This window comes from Marmota monax, unplaced genomic scaffold (assembly GCF_021218885.2).
Source record: "Marmota monax isolate L192 unplaced genomic scaffold, Marmota_monax_Labrador192_F-V1.1 WCK01_AAM20220418_F8-fsc00203, whole genome shotgun sequence".
NCBI lineage: Eukaryota > Metazoa > Chordata > Mammalia > Rodentia > Sciuridae > Marmota > Marmota monax.
The window spans coordinates 1762676-1778490 of record NW_026694787.1 but is presented as its reverse complement, the minus strand read 5'-3'; the positions used below and the strand labels follow the sequence as shown (position 1 = coordinate 1778490).

General features: G+C 39.6%; 1 protein-coding gene across 8 annotated transcripts in view; it reads right to left on the bottom strand.

Annotated features, from left to right (window-relative positions):
* The window catches only part of Sh3kbp1 (SH3 domain containing kinase binding protein 1), a 331424-nt gene that overhangs the window by 227451 nt on the left and 88158 nt on the right, over positions 1–15815 (bottom strand). The window lies entirely within an intron of this gene.

Here is a 15815-nt window from a genome sequence, read left to right as displayed (position 1 = left end):
ACTTATGAATTGTTTATTTCTGTAATTTTCCATTTAATATTTTCATGGTTGACCACAGGTAAATGAATCCATAGATGGGGAAGGGACTTACTGTAATTTGAGTAAGCTGCTATCTGAGCCTATCTGAAACCTCTTTTAGGTACAGCAAGCAGCAACAGAGTGAGCACACATGCAGGCTAGGCACTGCACCAAGAAGTCTGGACCAGATCCCTGGCTGCAAGAGCCTCAAATACACCAATCCTCCAGCACCTTGCTTCACCTACTTGGAAGCAATTTCAGGGGAAGAGGAGCAATGAGGGGCAGTCCAGAGCAGTTCTCAAAGAGGGGTTCCGGCCAGGCCCAGTGGCACATGCCTGTAATCCCAGCTGTTGGGGAGGGTGAGGCAGGAGAATATCAAATTCAAAGCCAGCCTCAGCAACTTAGTGAAGCCCTAAGCAACTCAGTGAGACCCTGTCTCTAAATAAAATACAAAATAGGGCTGGGGATGTGGCTCAGTGGTCAAGTGCCCCTGAGTTCAATCCCCAGTACCAAAAAAAAAAACAAAAAAACTTACCACTCAAAAAAGGGTTCCAAACCAACAGCAACAGCAGCAGGGAACCTTGGAAATGTGGATTCTCTGGCCCCAACCAGAAACTACTACACAGGACCCAGCAGTGGGGGTGAGGGGGGTGTTTGTTTGTTTGTTTGTTTTGTTATCAGGGATTGAACCCAGGGGCATTTAAACACTGAGCCACATCCCCAGCCCTCTTTGTATTTTATTTTGAGACAAGGTCTTGCTAAATTGCTTAGGGCCTTGCTAAATTGCTGAAGCTGACTTTGAACTTGCAATCTTCCTGCCTCTGCCTCCCAAGAACCATAGCGCACAGCTCAGTAACCTGTTTTAACCAGCTTTCCAGAGGTTCTGATACACACAGTAGTGAGAGAACCCCTGGAAAGCAGCTGGGTGGATCTGAAGTCTCAAGGACAAGCACAGGACTCTTCTATTACTTATTCCTTCCCCCTGCCTCCTCAGAGAAAGCAAGAGCTGATTCTCTTCAGGAAATATATCAGCAGAAAGCTCAGAGAACATGGCAGTATAGAATATGGAACAGGCAATTTCAGGTTTGCCCTCTTGGACATGCTCAAATCCTCCTGGACCTAATGAGTCCAGCAATGGAGCAGATGGCAGGAGTTTGACAAGTCTTGACCTCTTCACATAATTTCCAAGGACCCAGGGACTAGGGCAATCAGGATATATTTAAGAGTCTATGATTCTTAGGAAAAGCAGGAAAGCTGAATCAAAAGCCCAGTCAATGTGGTCTGAGAAAGGTACCATCAATCCCATGACCCTAATTTCCCACCTAAAAGTGAGTAGTGCTGAGAGTTAGGGTGGTTCAAGCAGCAAGGGCTTCCAAGAGTGACACGTTGGGCTGCTTGCAAGGACAAAACTGACTAATGGAGGCTGAAGATTTAATGAGGACAGGCTTAGAATGGATGAGAAAATTATTACATACAGATCCAGTCTTTTGCCTCTTTCTATTTCACTGTGGCTCAGTAAAAACCTGTACTTCAGCTGGGCACAGTGGCACACACCTGTAAATCCAAGCTAATTGAGAGGCTGAGGCAGGAAGGTCTTTTGAGTCCATGAGTTCTAGGTCAGCCTAGGCAACATAGTGAGACTGTCTCAAAACAAGTAAATAAACCTGTACTCACTTCACTTTTTGGAAGTTCATTTTCATTCATTAATTCCTTTACTTAATCATTCATTTCACTCAACAATGATTCAAACGCTCAAGAAGATGAGATGAAAATTAGGAAGATACATGTTGCTGGCCGAGATTTCTCACTATCTGCTCAGCTTTAGGTCTGGTGTCCAGGAAAGCAGTGCTTTAAATGACTAATCATACTCATCAGCATCTGTACTTTCTAAATTTTAGCAGTATGTCTATAATTATTGCTTTAGAATTCCTAGAAGTGAAATTACTGGCACAGTAGATATCAAACTAGGCACAAAGATTTACATACAAAGATGATCATCATAGATTTATTTTCAAGGGCAAAAAAGATGGGAAATCCAATTGTCTGCCACAGAGTTGGCTGGCTAAATAAATTGTAGTATACTCCTAAAGTGGAGTTTAAAATGTTCTCAGAAGAGATTTAATGATTTTTTTTGGAAACTGCTCATAATATATTAAGTGTACAAAGGATCAATATAGTAGATACAATGTATCAGTGCATCCATGAGTCTAATATGCATAAGAATCTCCTGAGAATCTTGTTAAAATGTATATTCCAGTTTAGTAGGTCTAGGGCATGGCTGGAAACTGTATTTCTAACAAGCTCAAATGATAGGATGGTACTTCTGTGTATTTTACAACCAAAAAGGTATTTTTTAAACATATATTTTTTAAATTTGTAGATGAATAATATTTATTTATTTATTTGGTGCTGAGGCTCACACCCAGTACCTCACATGTACTAGCAAGCACTCTACTACTGAGCCACAGCCCCAGCTCCCAAAAGGGTATTTTTAAGCTTTAAATAAAACTTTACATAAAGTTCATGTATGAATATGAAACAACAAATCCCACTATTACGTATAATTATAATACACCAATAAAAATATTGAATAAAAAAACTTTCTATGAAATATCCATAAAAGGTACTTGGGCTGGGGGTAAGAATGAGAATTAAATCTTCAAATAATTTTAAAACCAACAATTTGAGGGTAGGGAGAATGAAGAGTTAGTGTTTAATGGGGACACAGTTTCAGTTTGAGGAGAAGGATTGTAATGATGACCATATAGCAATGACACCTCAGACCTATTCACTTTAAAATGGTTAGAATGGTAAGTTGTATGTCTATTTTACCACAATAAAATAATAATAATAATAATAATAACAACAACATAAATAAATAAATAAATAAATAATTAAATACAAACACTAGCTGTTTTAAAGTGCTATTGATGAAGGGTTGCGGTTGTGGATCAGTGGTAGAGCACTTGCCTGGCATGTGTGAGGCACTAGGTTCTATCCTCAGCACCACATAAAAAAATAAACAAAATAACAGTATAAAAATACAATAACTTGGGCTGGGGTTGTGGCTCAGCAGTAAAGCGCTTGCCTAGCATGTACAAGGCCCTGGATTTGATCCTCAGCACCACATAAAAATAAATAAATAAAGATTTTTAAAAAATACAATAACTTAAATGGGCTGGGGATATAGCTTCATTGGTAGAGAGCTTGCCTCCCATGCACAAGGTCCTGGGTTCAATCCCCAACACCACAAAAAAGAAAAAAATAATAATAACTTAAAAAAAGTGTTACCAATGAAGGATTTATTTCCCTCTGCTTCCTTTTCAAGGCCCCACCCCACCTTGGCACCCCACAGTAGTAGACTGACTAGAAACCCCCAAAATAAACATGGAAACACCCAGAACCAGTGAAAGGTATCTTAGGTAGAGAAAGAATCTCTGCAGATATAGTTAAGGATCTCAAGATGAAGAGAGCATTCTGAATTATCTGGGTGGTCCCTAAATCTAATGACAAGTGTCCTCATATGAGACATCGAAAAGACAGACATAGGAGAAGGGGATGTGAAGATGGAAGGCACAGTTGGAATAATGTGGCCACAAGCTAAGGGAGCCAGGAAAGCCAAGAACCTGAAGAAGGTGGAAGAGGCCAGCAACAGTGTCTCCCTAGAATGATCAGAAGGCACCTTGGTTTTGAACTTCTAGCCTCCAGACCTGTGAGAGAATAAATTTCTGTTGTTTTTAGCCACATAGTTTGTGGTAATTTGTTGTGGAGGTCACAGAAAACTAATCCACTCACCAATGAGAACTCCAGGCTAGTTCCACCAGCCACTCCACTCAACTCCCAGGTCACTCCCCAAGACAGCCAGGGACAGGCTAGCTGTGATAGCAGGAATGGAAAAGAGTACAGGAAAGTTTTATATATATACACATCAAAACAGCCCTCCAAGCATGGTGGAATGTGCTTGTAGTCTCAGCTACCTGGGAGGTTAAGGTGGAGTATCACTTCACCCCATAACACAAGGAGAGAGAGAGAGAGAGAGAGAGAGAGAGAGAGAGAGAGAGAGAGAGAGAGAGAGAGAGAAGGAAGGAGGCAGGCCATGGAATGTTTTTCAAGACAGAATCCTTCTGGAAAGATCTACAGATACTCTGAGGGAATATCAACAAATGAAAAGGGCAACTAAAAGAAGACCTCTCTGAAGCACAGCTGCTCCTTGTCATCACTATGATGGGTCACCATGTCAAGGGGCCTCATTACCACCTGAAGCTCTTTCAGACAGATCTGAACTCTATTTTTAATTGTTTTCAGCAATACAAAGTGCTAGTTACTAGCATCTTCCAATGGTTGCAGATCAAAACAGATCACTGTAGCTCACTAACCCTGGAGGCAACTCACATCCCTTTCTTGCATTGTGAACCCCACTTTTTAAAAGAACTTTTTCCTTTGAAAAGCACTTAGTAAGACTATAGTGTAGGAGCTAGGACTTTGAATGACTCTCTGAAACTGGAAGATAAAATTAGATCAGTACATTTGAAATGTCTACTGACATTCATTAACTCATCTCAGAAAACAAGTGAAAAACCAGGAGTGCATGCCTATAAGCCCAGTGGTTTGGGAGGCTGCAGCAGAGGGATCAAAAGTTTGAGGCAGGCCTCAGCAATTTAAAGAGGCCCTAAGCAACTTAGAGAGACCCTGTCTCAAAAAATAAAAATAAAAAGGGCTGGAGATGGCCAGGCGTGGTGGCACATGCCTGTAATCCCAGTGGTTCTGGAGGAGAATTGTGAGTTCAAAGCCAGTCTCAGAAAAAGTGAGGCACTAAGCAACTCAGGGAGACCCCATCTCTAAATAAAATACAAAATAGGGCTGGAGATGTGGCTCAGTGGTCGAATGTCCCTGAGTTCAATCCCTAGTACCCAGAAAAGGGCGGGGGGGCTGGAGATGTGGTTTAGTGGTAAAGCATCCCTGGGCTAAATCTCCAACATGAAAGAAAGAAGAGAGAGAAAGAGAGAGAACTTGGCACACTAAAAACAATAACAACCCATCCAATTTAACTACTTCTAAGGCTGGACAATTGTAGCTGAAATAAACTGTATCCATAGCTTTAACTTTCTATTCCAAATACATCATGCAATCAATTCACTGTTTCCAATTTTCCAGGGGTTACTTCCAAGACACTAGAGAACTCAATTTCCAAAAAAGCCCTGTTGGCATTCAAAGACCAGCAGAATTACTAAATCCTTCTACTGGAAAATCCAGGCCACTATGTTCCCCAAATGGTTTTAAAATGAACCCATATCAATTATTTGACAACCATCTGGTTGCTAACAAGAGACTTTTGGGAACCAAGCTTAAAATAAAAATGCACAAACTGGCACAAAGTTCAGAAAATCAACAAGAGTCAATACTCAGATCACATCTCCCTCCACATTTCCTTACCAGCATTTTTATCTGATTCCAGAATCTTCATTTTTCTCAGTTACTTATTGCTCTGACTTCTTGTCATGGTAAGATTATCACTGAGATTTCCTATGAGATTATTTGTAAAGATGACGCAGTCAAGAGGAGGTTTGTTTTCTATCCATGTGTATCTAGGAAATGTGGTGCACAAGCTAAACTTAAAATAACTTTTTAAATGGTGGCTTTCCTGCAATGCAAAGAATGTTAGCACCGTGCAAAGAGAAAGCCCCAAATCCAAAATGTTATTTTCAAAAATACTATATTCTATATAGTTCTATTTGTGGGTGACCACCTCTGTGGTTTAATCTGAGGGGCACTGTAAAGATGTCTATCCAGGGCTGGGAAAATCAGTGAGGACCTGAGTTTGATCCCCAGTACCAGAGGGGTAAAAAAAAAAAAAAGATGTCTATCCAAAAACTTCTCCTCCCTACCCCTCTATTCTGTAATCCTCCAGAAAGTCTGAATTTTCATCATCAGGTTTAATACTAGAACCAGGGGCTGGAGATGTGGCTCAAGCGGTAGCGCGCTCGCCTGGCATGCGTGCGGCCTGGGTTCGATCCTCAGCACCACATACAAACAAAGATGTTGTGTCCACCGAAAACTAAAAAATAAATATTAAAAAAATTCTCTCTTTCTCTCTCTCTCTCTCTCTCTCTCTCGCTTTAAAAAAAAAAAATACTAGAACCAAAGAGGACCTTAGAAGTCATCTGGTTCAACTCCCTAATTACATAGATATGGTTGTATGCCTTGCCCAAAGTAACATTGCTTCTATAACAAGTATTAACCCACCCAGCACTCAACACAATGTCAGATCTGCACAAGGCAAGACACCAACCCACCCCCTGCCCCAGTCTCTATAAATTCATAATCTAGTCTAGTGAAAAGCAAAATTCAATATAAGAGATTTGAGAGAAAGGTGTCCTAGATCACAAAAGGGCAGAAAGAAAGGTTTGCTGGTCTTTGCAAGTCAAAGCATTTGGTATAAAAAGTCTCAAAATGTTCAGAATTATTTTCTTAACTGGAGGATCACAGCATGCTAATGCATTCTGATGTGTTATGACATGGAATGATTTTGACCCATAAAACTCTGTATTCTGAAAGGGAACAAAAAGTAAACTTGACCCAAATGTCCATCAACTGGTGAAAGGATAAACAACAAGATGTGGTCTCCATACAACAGAATATTATTCAGTCTTGAAAATTCATAGATTGAAAGTGAGAAGGCAGTTACCAGGGGTTAGAAGGAAGGGGAGTTGTTTAATGAGTACAGAGTTTCAGTTTTGCAGGATGAAAAAGTTCTAGAGATCAGAGTCATGACAATGAACTGTATACTTAAAAATGGTTAAAATGTAAAAATTATGTTTTGTGTATTTTACCACAATTTTAAAACTTAAGTCAAATGAGCTTCAGGCAACCAGCCAAATTCCATTAAAGAAAGCTTTTATCACCTCAAACATCCAATCTGCTTAAGTGTCTGGGGCTATGGTGGGACCTAGGAGGCCACAGAAATGATCTAAAGATGACCTGAGTAGTCCTTATCCAAAGTGCTTGAGACTAGAACTGCTTCCAATTTCAAGTTTTCTTTTATTTTTTGGATTTTGAGGTATTAGCAGATACATCATGAGATTTCTTGGGGATGAGACCCAAGTCTAAACACAAATTCATTTGTTTCACATATACCCTATACCCATAGCCTGAAAATAACTTTGTACAATATTTTTAGTGTGCCTGCATTTTGAATGTGACCTATCACATGAGGTCAATGGAATTTTCCACTTGTGGCATTATGCTCTTGTTCAAAGAGTTTCAGATTTTGAAGCATTTTGGATTTCAGATTTCAGATTTAGGGAGGCTCAACCTGTAACACACTCAGAAAGGCATTGCTTTCCAAATAATTGAGGTCAGGGTAGAGGGGGACAATAAGGAGGAAAGAGAATCAATGAGACAAAATAATCACTGAAAACTGGGTGATAGATCTGAAGGGGTTTGTTTGACTAATTTCTTTATTTTGCGGGGGGGGGGGGGCACTGGGGATTGAACTCAGGGACACTTGGCCACTGAGCCACATCCCCAGCCCTATTTTGTATTTTATTTAGAGACGGGGTCTCACTGAGTTGCTTAGCTCCTCACTAAGTTGCTGAAGCTGGCTTTGAACTTGCAATCCACCTGCCTCAGCCTCCTGAGCTGCTGGGATTACAGGCATGCACCGTACCCGGCTTGTTTGACTAGTTTCTCTATTTGGTGTATATTTGAAATATTTCTAGTGATAATCAATCAAAGTAGAAAACTGATCACAGGAATTTCATTTTGGGGGCAAATGCAAGAGCTTATTTCCAAGTGTACCTAGTTATCTTTGTTGTCTCCCAGCAAGGCAGAGCATCTGAAATGCTTAAGTCAATTTAACAGTAGCAACAGTGTGACCAAATACTACTGTCATCATCGGCCATCATCCCTTTCTTTTTAACTTTCTGACTAGGGTATATTTATGTCTTTAAATTCACACATACACACACAGCCAGCTCTCATTCTCCTAGTTTAACCACTCCCAGGAAATTACCACTACCACCCCTAGGTTATTCGTTTCTTGGGCATCTTTTAGTTTCTTTAAGCAAATCATATACATTAGCATATCATTTACATCCATGCACCTTGCTTTTCGCACTTAGTATATTTGGGAGATCTTTCCATATTGGTAAAAAGTGTTCCCATTCTTTTTTCTGGCTATAGAGGATTCCATTGTATAGATGTACTATAATTTATATGGGGCATGCAGGATATTCCCAATATTTTCCTATTACAAATCATATCATACCTACCTCGTGAAGAAAATTGACTTTATAAAAATGAGGTAGCACACAATATACTGTGACTATTAAACAGCTTTAATAATGTCATGTTATTATCACCTTGGAATAGTATTCTCCCTCCTCTTGTAGAATCTCTCTTCCCTCAAGGCACAGCCTCCAAATATGCTAAGCTCTTCAACAAAGCCTTTGATTGTTCTGGCCCACAGCAAGCACTCCTTCCTCTTCACTTCTATACTACACCTTTTCATACAACTTTGCATGTATTTACAACCCATATTTTTCATATATCTGACATGAACTGTGTCATCCTGGAGGCAGAACTGTTGCCTACTACCTTCTGTATTCTGCACAACACCTAGAAGTTTTAGCAAGAACGGACTCAATAAATACTAACTAACTAGCATTAGAAAACACCACCTTTACTCATGAATCACAAGTTTTCTAGTCCTAGATGTCCTTCAGAAAAGGTTCTAGCCAGTTTTGCTCTGGAAATTATCATAAAATCATAATCAAATTGTGATTCATTGCAAAAAAAATCCAAATCCAACAAATTGAATCCTCTTGGCATGCTCTACACACAGAACAGGAAACATCATGACATTCGGAAGGTGCCCGACATCTCAATTCACAGGCACAAAATGATATTTAAATAGCATCTGTGGTGGAGACACAGCCAACATATACAAGAAAGTTACAAGTAACATTGATGTGGGGTATAGAGGAGCTCTCTCACACTTTTAAGAGTAAATTATGCAGAGCACAATTTTCAATCACATTTTAATTTTACGCTGTAATCTATTTCATTCATTCAATCAATCAATCTATATTGAGGGAGGCCAAGGAAGGCCTCTTGAGAAGGTGACTTTTTTTTTGGGGGGGGGGGGACTGGGGATTTAACCCAGGAGCATTCAACCACTGAGCCACATCCCTAGCCCTTTTTAATATATTTTTTTAAGAGACAGAGTCTCCCTAAGTTGCTTAGGGTGTTGCTAAGTTGCTGAGGCTGGCTTTGAACTTGCAATCCTCCTGCCTCAGCCTCCCAGGTCACTGGGATTACAGGCAAGCACCACCATGCCCAAGAAGGTAACTCCTAAACTGAAACTTAAATGATAAACAAGAGTGGCAAACCAGGTAGAGGGAGAGCTTCTAGCCACAGGCAGAGGTACGCAGATGGCAAAACAGGTTCCAATATAATTACTAATGAGGGTTGAAGTGTATTCCTCAAAGGATTTTCAAGTCCTGATCTCCAGTACCTATGAATATGACCTTATTTGGAAACAGGGTCATTATAGACAATCAAGTTAGGATGAGGTCATTTTGGTGGGCCCTAATCTAATACGACTGGTATCTTTATAAGAAGGGGAAATTTGGATTTAAAAAAACGCACATGGGGAGAAAAACCACATGAAGATAAGACAGAGTTCAGGTCGATGCACCTACAAGCCAAACAATGCCAGAAAACTGTCAGAAGTTAAGGATAGACATTTAACAGATTCTTCCTTATAGCTCTCAGAAGAAAAACAATCTTATTCACATCTTGATCTTGCACTTTCAGACAACAAAGCCGTGAGAATAAATTTTTACTGGTTAAGCCACTAGTCTGTGGTATGTGTTACATCAACATGAGTAGACTAATACAATGAATATTAAGTATATTGGGTATTCACACCACACCACAAGCCACTTTCAATCCAGCTGAATCTTTGTCCTAAATAAAATTTTACCTGGAACCTTAGTAGGTTAACAGATGAAGAGAATGAAAAAGGTTACTCAAAATAAAATATTCCACCACTTGCTAAATTCATGAGTTCTTTGCAACCCTGTTTACACTTAAAAGAGAGGAGAAATATCCCTCAAAACATGCTAGAGTGCTGGAGTTGTGGCTTAGCGGTAGAGTACTTGCCCTAACACATGTGAGGCCCTGGGTTAGATCCTCGGCATCACATAAAAATAAATAAATAAAATAAAGGTATTTGGTCCATCTACAACTAAAAGAGTTAAAAAAAAAAACCCCACACATTAGAAACTAGGTGCGGTGGCGCACACCTGTAATCCCAGCGGCTCCGGAGGCTGAGACAGGAGGATTACAAATTACAAAATTACAAAAATAGGGCTGGGAATGTGACTCAGTGGGTGAGTGCCCCTGAGTTCAATCCCTGGTACCCTCCCCCTGCCAAAAACAAAACAAACAAACAAAAAAAAACGCTGGAGCCAAATAACCTGTGTGAGAGAGTGGAAGGGTGATTACATTATGATATCATGATGTTATTAAGTGATTATGATTACGACCACCAGTACCATGTGTTATCGGCTGGACATTATGTCCACTTTTTAAAAATTTTTTTTATTTTTTATTGTTAGGTATTGGGGATTGAACTCAGGAGCACTCAACCACTGAGCCTCATCCCCAGCCATATTTTACTTTATTTTATGAGACAGGGTTTCACTGAGTTGAGCACCTCGCCATTGATGAGGCTGGCTTTGAACTTGTGATCCTGGGGCTAAGAATATAGCTCAATTGGTAGAGTGCTTGCCTCCTGTGCACAAGCCCTGGGTTCAATCTCCAGCACCACAAAAAAAAAAAAAAAAAACTGAACTCGTGGTCCTCCTGCCTCAGCCTCTTGAGTAACTGGAATTACAAGCATGTGCCACCGTGCCCAGCTACTATGTCCATTTTTATATTCTTTTTTTAAAATATTTATTTTTTAGTTGTAGTTACACACAATACCTTTACTTCATTCATTTTTATGTGGTGCTGAGGATCAAACCCAGGGCCTCACATGTGCCAGGCGAGCAGTCTACCGCTGAGCCACAACCCCAGCCCACTATGTCCACTTTTTTTTTTAATATTTATTTTTTAGTTTTCGGCGGACACAACATCTTTGTTTATATGTGGTGCTGAGGATCGAACCTGGGCCACACACATGCCAGGCGAGCGCGCTACCGCTTGAGCCACATGCCCAGCCCCTCCACTTTTTATATTAATTCCAAAAGGTAGATATTGACATCGCTTTTGTCATATTGGAGATTGAACCCACGGATACTCTACCACAAAGCTACATCCCCAGCCCTTCTTTTGAGACAGGGTCTAAGTTGTCCAGGCTGTCCTTGAATTTACAATCCTCCTGCCTCAGCCTCCCAAGTAGCTGGGATTATAGGTACAAAGCCACCATGCCAGTCTGTTGCTGTCCTCTTTAGGGAGCAAAATTAGAGGAGATGATATGCTAAAAGGCCCTCCCACCCCCATATATGTCCACTCAAACTGCCATAACAAAATGCCATAGATTGCAGGGCGGGGCGGGGGTAGTGTTAAATAACAGAAACTCACCATCCTTTAGTTTTAGAGGCTGGAAGTCCCAGTCCAAGATATTAGTATATCTAGTTTCTCCTAAGACCTCTCTTTTTGGCTTGCAAATAGTTGCCTGGCTCACTGTGCCCTCATATGGTCAACTTTGTGTGCCCTCACATGGTCAACTTTGTGTGTGCATGCCCCTGGTGTCCTCCTTTATGTCCTGATCTTCATCTCCTCTTCTTATAAGAACACCAATCATATTGGATCAGGTCTACCGTAATAGCTCATTTTAACTTATCACCTCTTTAAAAATCTACCTTCAAATATAGTCAAATTCTGAGGTACTAGGGGCCAGGACTTCAATGCATGAATTTAGGACACAATTTGGCCTAAAACAGCCCCTTAAGGAAAAAGCCAGAGCCCACACACCACTCCAGAATGATTTAACTCCAAAGGCTATTTTCCTTGGATCATACTTCCTGACTCTAAAAAGTCCTCTGCATTTACTACAAAAGAAAATTAATTACTTGAACAATAAGAAAAATAAGTGTTTAGTTTGTTTCTTTTCAAAGACTTTGTCTTGAGGTCCTAAGCCAGGAAGATGTTAAGCAGGCCCCAGATAAAAACCCTCTGAGGGCTAGCAAGAAGAGAAAGGAAGGAACCAAGCCTGAGGCCAAATCTAAACAGCTTTGAGCTTCTACCAGCTGGGGCAGGGTCCCTAAACCCTCTCCTAGCATTAGCTAGAGCACTAGAAAAGGGAGTGCCCAAGAGTTGGCCCAATTTCAGGTTCACTAACATATGAGAGGTTCCCAGAGATCTGCTTTGCAATCTGTATCTTAGTCTTAAGGTGGCTCACCACAAACAAACTCAAAAACTCCTGGCCAAGAGGGCAGCAAACATCTGCACTGTCCATCACAAAGCCCCTGACTTCTCAGAAAACACAGGACCTTCACACAGTTATTAGCAGGGGCTCTGGCAGCTGCTGTGCCCACTGGTGGTCAAGGGACCTTCTTCAAATATCTGCCATCCTCCACCATTTCAAATACCAAATAAATAAAAGGTGGCACCCTGCTATGTCCTTCACTGGGCAGGAAAGCAATGCTTTGAACAGTGAGGTGACAGAGACCTTTATGAGTACCATTCTGGGGAATGAGGATGAGATGTCCTGTTAAGTCCTCCTTTTCAAGCATAGGAACCCCACAAAATATGGAGAATTGTAGAATAAATACCCCAAATATATGCCAAATCTTATGTGCTAAGGTAATGAAGACTAGAAACAAAGTGTTGGTTAAATTTTAATTATAAAGGCAAACCTAGTCAAAAATAAAAACAATAAAAGATCCCAAATACAACACAAGCTGTAACTATTACTTTCTTTAGGAAAGGACAGTATGAAAAATGTGGACATGGAGTATGAGAAGCTGGAGAATGGAGAAACATCAGAAAAGCTTTCATGGAAAAGATAATAAGGGTAAAAATGGATATAACCTGTTTATACCATGCTACATGCACATTTATTAGATTATATTTACATGTTATGGTTCAGATAGAAGGTGTCTCCCTAAAAACTCCCATGTTAATGCAGGAGGTAAATGATTAGATTATGAGAGCTGTGATCTAATCAGTAGATTAATCCATTTGATGAATTAATAATTTAAATGTATTACTGGGTGGTAACTGTAGGCAGGTGGGGCATGGCTAAAAGAAGTGGGTCACTGGGGGCATGCCTTAGGGATTATATATTTTGTCCCTGGTTCTTCCTACTCTCTCTTCTTCCTGTCTGTCATGAGCTGAACAGCTTTCCTCCACCATATCCTTTCGCTACAATGTTCTACCTTATCTCAGGCCCAGAGCGATGGAGCTGGCCAACTATGGACTGAACCTCTGAAAACATGAAACCAAAATGAACTTCTCCTCTAAGCTGTTCTAGTCAGTATTTTTGGTCACAGTGAGGAAAAGCTGATTAACACATACATGCTAAAATGCTAACTGACATATTTTTCTATTTCAAAAACCTATTGAAAAGTATATATTGCAACCTCTTTTAGCAATGAGGGTCCATTTCTAACCACCTCAATTCTAATTGAGACATGTCAAAGTTTACTAGAAAGTTGCCTATGTGACGATTGTCTCCCCAACTTTACACATGTACTTCTTACACCATGGATGAACATAAAAGCCCATTTCAGACCAATCCCAAAAGAAAATCTAGAAATACACCCCCCCAGCATACTCAATCCTGAAAACCAATCCTTAACCAGGCACATTGGTGCATGCCTGTAATCCCTGTAACCAGGAAGATTGAGGCAGAAGGATATCAAGTTCAAGTCCAGTCTGGGCAATTTAGGAAGACCCTGTGTCAAAATTTAAAAATAAAAAATACAAAGGGCTGGGAATGTGGCTCAGTGGTAAAGCTCCCCTGGATTCAATCTACAGTACAAAAAAAAAAAAAGCCCTACATGGTCACTAGGGAGAACATGGTCTGCTACTAAACAATTATGGTAAATGAGGTTTTACCTTTGTGTTGCTAATTTATTAATCAAGTTCATGTCAGAGAGGAAAAAATGCCTAATGGAAACATGTCAAGCTATATATTGTTGGTGGAAAGGCAATTTAGCAATATTGATCAAAATTGTAAGGACAGACTTAATAAAACAATTCCACTGGTAGGCATTTATCCTGTAGAGAGACTCACAATAAAGAAGATGATATGTTGCAAGAGAAAAGCTTAAAACAACCCCAAATAGGGCACCAATTAAACAGAATAACGTGGTGGAGCAGAAAGATACATTAAATGAAAAAAGCTGGTTAGATGACTCATACATTGCATATTATTTCCCAATTTGTGGTTTTTAAAAACATTTGAGGGGGATGTACCAGGGACTAAACCCAGGGGAGCTTAACCACTGAGCCACATCCCCAGCCCTTTTTCTTTTTGTATTTTTAGACAGGGTCTCTCTAAGTTGTTTAGGGCCTTGCTAAATTGCTAAGGCTGGCTTTGAACTTGTGATCCTCCTGCGTCAGCCTCCCAAGCTTCTGGTATTACACACACCACCATGCCCATCTCACATGCTTTATATTTTAGTTTTTGTATATACACAGGAAAATTCTAGGGGAAAAGAAAATCAAGGGGTGATACATTCCAGAATTTAACCTCTTATGTACCATTTGAATGTTTTACTATGAGCTTGTAATTTTTTATTTAAAACGCATATAAGAAAAATCCATGAGCAGTGAGAATTCATGAGAATACAGTCTTAAATTTCTCTTGGCAATGTACATAGTCTTTAAGTGAGGCTCAACAATCTTCATCAGACTGATTACCATTCAGGAAGTAGCACAATACAGTTAAGAGGGCTTTGTGAACAAGGCATGAAACCTAAATGGTTTATTATTAGTCATTGTTTAATCAGGAAAAAAAAAAAAAAAAAACAAGAAACTTCCCAGACTTCATTCTGTATGCCTAGACATAAACAAATTTTTATAATGCATTTCTTATAACTCTTTGGGAAAAGGGTATATAATATAATAAAAATACAATCCAGAACATTATGAATTAGGTATCTTGTTCTGTGAATGCTAACAGTTACAGTGATTGTAACTTTTATAAGGAAAACATCAGCTGTGAAGGGCTTAAGTACATACACGGACACTCATAGTTTAGCATGTAATAACAACAAAATTGGAAAGAAACCAAATGTACACAACAGAAAAATGAATGAATAAATTTTATATAACGTGATATCATGTAGCTATTAAGAAGTTTGTTGTTGCATATTATAGATAAAGAAAGATATCTGTGGCATATTTAAGCTACAAAAGGTTGAAGGTAATAGCTTTTTTGACCTGGGCCTATTTGGGAAATGCTATAAATGAGTATATATTTATGCATAAATGCTAGAAAAGGTTAGAAGAAGATACAGCAAAATGTGAACTGTGGTTATCTCTGGAGAGTAGTATCACAGGAGATTTTGTATGTGTATATTTTGGCTGATCTCTAACTTTTCTATAAAAACATTTTTAACTGTGTGATTTTTTTTTTTAACTTTAAAAATCATTGGTTATCTTCTCCTTCCTCGGCAGACCCAATGCTCTTTCATAGAAGAGAATTCAACATGAAACATGTTGCTTGCTCTCTCTCTTCTGCCCCTTTGCTGGTCTTTTAATGGCTTTTCTAATGTTTTAGAAACTGGAGAAAGGGACGATGACAAGCCGAACATTTTTGAGTTGTCTTTCCCTCTTTT